At 48.7% G+C, this 4,567-nt stretch overlaps 1 pseudogene; it reads right to left on the bottom strand.

Annotated features, from left to right (window-relative positions):
• Positions 1-3,566: 3,566 nt before the first annotated feature.
• LOC126949368 (proline-rich protein 3-like) lies at positions 3,567-4,125 on the bottom strand (annotated as a pseudogene).
• Between the last annotated feature and the right edge of the window lie 442 nt (positions 4,126-4,567).

Raw genomic sequence — 4,567 nt, forward strand, 5'->3', positions numbered from 1 at the left:
AAGAGTGAAATTTGGTCTCGGGGAAAAAAAAAATTACCACGCAATTAAGCACTTCAACTTCTGGGTATATACTTAAAAGAATGAAAAGCAAGGCCTCAGATATTCGAACCCCCATGTTTATAGCAGCATTATTCATGAGAGCCAAGAGGTGTCTGCTGTGTCTATTGACAGATGAATGGATAAACTAAATGTGGTGTATAAATACACTGGAATGTTATTCAGCCTTAGAAAGGAAGTTCTGACCCATGCTACCACATGAAGGAAACTTAAATACATGGTCAGTGAAATAAACCAGTCTTAAAAAGACAAATACTGTATGATTCCACTTTTTTTTTTTTGAGATGGAATCTCACTCTATTGCCCAGGCTGGAGTGCAGTGCCTCAGCTCACTGCCTCCTCCACCTCCCGGGTTCAAGTGATTCTCCTGCCTCAGCCTCCCAAGTAGCTGGGATTACAGGCGCCCACCACCACGCCTGGCTAATTTTTATATTTTCAGTGGAGATGGGGTTTCACCATATTGGCCAGGCTGGTCTTGAACTCCTGACCTTGAGATCCACCCACCTTGGCCTCCCAAAGTGCTGGGATTACAGGTGTGAACCACTGTGCCCGGCCGATTCCACTTTTCTGAGGTCCCTAGAATAGTGAAACTCAGAGACGTAAAGTGGAATGGTAGGTTCCAGGGGCTGGAGGAGTGGGGATGGGAGTCAGTGTTTTCGTGGGAACAGTTTCAGTTTGGGAAGATAAAAACGTTCTGAGATGGATAGTGGTGATGATTGCACAGCAATGTGAATGTACTTCACGCCACTGAAGTTGACACAAAAATGCCTCAGAGGGGAAAATGGGATGTGTTGGTTAAAGGGTACAAAGTTTCAGTTCAATTAGACAAGATTAATTTTAAAATGCTTAAGATGGTAAACTAATGTTATGCGTATTTTACCAAAATGAAAAGAAAATTTAAAAACAGGCATGGATATAACTGGTGGAAGATTGGGACCATTTTTGCAAGTGATCCACCACACCTGGATCCTAAACTGTGGGACATTCCCAGTTTGCATTGACCTCTTCGAGTATCAGTGACCTCAACTTTATTTTCATTTACTTATGTATTAGAGACAGGGCCTCCTTCTGTCACCCAGGCTAAAGTGCAGTAGCGCGATCATGGCTCGCAGTAGTCTTGACCTCCTGGGCTCAAGCGATCCTCCTACCTTGGCCTCCTGAGTAGCTGGGATTATGGCAAGTGCCACCACACCTGGCATCACCTTTTATATTGAGGATGAACTTCATGCTCCTGTCTAGACGTTGAGGCTGGAAAAAAAATTGGAATTAATTATCTAAGATGTGTACCTGGCCAAGTCTACTCTTTTCATTTTACGTGGGAGACAATTAAACCTTATCACGGGCTGGGCGCGGTGGCTCAAGCCTGTAATCCCAGCACTTTGGGAGGCCAAGACGGGTGGATCACGAGGTCAGGAGATCGAGACCATCCTGGCTAACACAGTGAAACCCCGTCTCTACTAAAAAATAAAAAAAAAAAAAAACTAGCCGGGTGAGGTGGCGGGCGCCTGTAGTCCTAGCTACTCGGGAGGCTGAGGCAGGAGAATGGCGTAAACCCAGGAGGCAGAGCTTGCAGTGAGCCGAGATCCGGCCACTGCACTACAGCCTGGGTGACAGAGCTAGACTCCGTCTCAAACAAACAAACAAACAAACAAACAAAACAAAAAAACCTTATCCCGATAATCAGGCCCATGGCTTTGCAGTCACAGCCACAGGCTTGGGAGCAAACACGCAAAAGAAAAGAGAAACCCCAGGTAGGTGCTGTGTCTAAAGGATGGGGCCTTCACTGAAAGGACAGGAAAGACAAAATGAAGGGAAACTTGCTTGTGTTTTATTTAGCAGCTTGGGGGGATAGTCGAGCTCACCTCCAAGTTTGCAAATTACAACAGGCCTGAGGCTGCACATACTAGACAAGTGTAGTTTCTCTTCCCAAGTTTTGGGACAGCTTAGGGGAATTATTCAGTCCAGCAATTCAAAGGAACTCTTTTGCATTTCTTAAAAGTTTTTACTAGAGACACGGTCTTGCTCGGTCACCCAGGCTGAAGTGCAGTGTGGAACTCCCGGGCTCAAATGATCCTCCCACCTCAGCCTCCTGAGTAGCTGGGAGTACAGGTGTGCACCATCATGCCCAGATAACTTTTTCTTGTTTTGTTTTATTGTAGAAAAGGGGTCTTGCTATGTTTGCCCAGGCTAGTCTTAAATTCCTGGCTTCAGGCAATCCTCCTGCCTCAGCTTCCCAAAGCGCTGGGATTATAGGAGGGAGCCACTGTGCTCGGAGCCAGAACTCTTTTTTTGTTTGTTTGTTTGTTTCCACTGCATTTATTACTAATATAAAACAAAAGCAAAAACAAAACAAAACAAAACAAACTCATTCTCAGTTCTCCAACAGCTCTCATCCCTCCCCCTTGCCCATTCAACTCCTGACCCATTTCCTCAGGGCCAGTTCGAAACTGAACCTGTTCTCTGCCATTTTCACAGAAAACAATCAGTGCCAGGGATATAGGGGAAGAGGGTTGGAAGAGGGCGACAGTACTTTCTAGGTTCCACCCAAATATAAGCAAGGTGGAGATTCACAGAATTCAAATGAAGGGACTGGTGGCCTCCCAATGACATAGTCTAACTAAAATGGGCTGGAAAGGATCTAGGTAGGGTAAATCCATTCGAGGCTTTACAAGACATCTCATGGGCCTGTATCAGACCCAGAATGACCAACACCAAGAGAAGAATGGGAAGAATGGGGAGGACCAGGGAGGCAGTCCATTGGAGAGGTCACAATTCCCCAATGTGGGGAGGTGGAAAGTCTAGAGGGCACCAACAGCCTTACTCATTGTGGCAGAAAAACTTACTCTAGTGTTGGGAAATCACAGACATGCCACAGACACCGAGAAAGCCTGTGAGGGGATGCAGAGTTTCACAAAGCACAGTGATCACAGGCTGTAGCAGTGGGGATCGTGCTACTGACAGAGAAACTATGAAATCCAAAAGCAGGGAGAGTGGCCTTTTAGGAAGTAACTCTGTATCAGTCACTCAAACCTGACCCCAGGTTAAACAACCAGACTGAGTTCCATGAGCAGCTGATAACACTGGGGGTAAGTGGTGTCACATGAATAGGACTTAAAACAAGCAGCTAGAAGAAGGGAAGGGTAGGAAGCTGCTCCAGGGCTCTCAGGAATGGAGGGCAATACTGGGAACATGTGGACAGAAACAGTCCCAAAGAAGTTTCCTGTTCAGCAGTCATTTGATGAGGGGAAGATCCAGGAGGCAGCTGAAGGGAGCAAGGATTGGTCCCAAAGGGAAGTCTCTAGAGGCTGCGTCAGAAGAAAGTGCGCACACCTTGCCCCAGTGATGCAACACAACTCTGGACCCCACACACGGGAAGGGGTGGATAGGGTGGGTGTGTCACTGGCTGGGCGTGCTGGAAGAGCGTCACAGTAGCCATCACAGGGCCGCAGGGAAATACATGGCCTCTGGTCACAGACGGCTCCTTCCACCCTGGATGGGAGGACACAGTCTTACAGTGGAGGGCTACTGACACCTGGGTGGTAGAAGGCACAGAGGTCCTCATATCGACAGTGGCCCCTTTTGGCAAAATGTCCACAGACTGGGCGGTGGGATTTGTCTTCCATAACCTAGGGGTCATCCTAGTGGGCAGGTATTCTTGATAAGACACTTGGAGGCTTGGAGGGTTTCTCTGTTCTTTGTGAAGCCTTCACCTGGCGGGACCCCTATGGCCTGGCCCTGGAAAAGGAGGTTCAGCATTGACTCCCCACCAACCACAACCATATGGGCTAGGCCTGGGGCCAAAGCCTCCTGGCCTTGGGCCTCCACCCTGAGGGGGAGGTGGGAGGCTCAGCAGCGGTGGAATCAGCGGTCCCTTTGCTCCTGGAGGACCTCTGTGAGGAGCTGACTTAGGGTCATCAGGTTTTAGACTGACCATGGCGGGAGGCTCAGAAGGTGGGGTGGTCCGATAGGACTCCCATCCTCCTCATCTCCAGTCTCTTCCTACTTGGGCAGTGGGGGCTGCTGCTGTGGCGGGGGCTGCTGCTGATTCTGCTTCTTTCGTTTCGGCATTATGGCGGCAGCAAAGGTTGCAGGGGGATTTGGCCAGAGGAGCTCTTAATGAAGGAACTGGACCAAGCCTCCAGCAGGGCGCAGTTTTGGCTGCAATGACTTATGTCCAGTCCCATGCAACCTGGGGCCGTGCTAATGCTCTCACTGGTCTGGACCCTTAGGCTGGCCATGGTGTTGGCCACACTGCTTCTGGCTTTGGTTTATAATCTCATGCTCGGCCATTGCCCCCAGATGGTGCATACCACGTCAGGGTTACTAGTTTGGGAACAGTGTGCAGCTCCCCTTTCCACATACATAGAGCTGGCATTGAGCATGAGTCTCTATGTCCCAAGGTGATTTCTCTCTTGGTAGCTCTAGAAGTCCATTCTCGCAAACATCCCAATCAGTCAGACAGGCTTACTGTAGTGGAATCTCAAAGGAGAATGGGCTGAGATCTTGATTA

Source organism: Macaca thibetana, chromosome 2 (genome assembly GCF_024542745.1).
Source record: "Macaca thibetana thibetana isolate TM-01 chromosome 2, ASM2454274v1, whole genome shotgun sequence".
NCBI classification, from domain to species: Eukaryota; Metazoa; Chordata; class Mammalia; order Primates; family Cercopithecidae; genus Macaca; species Macaca thibetana.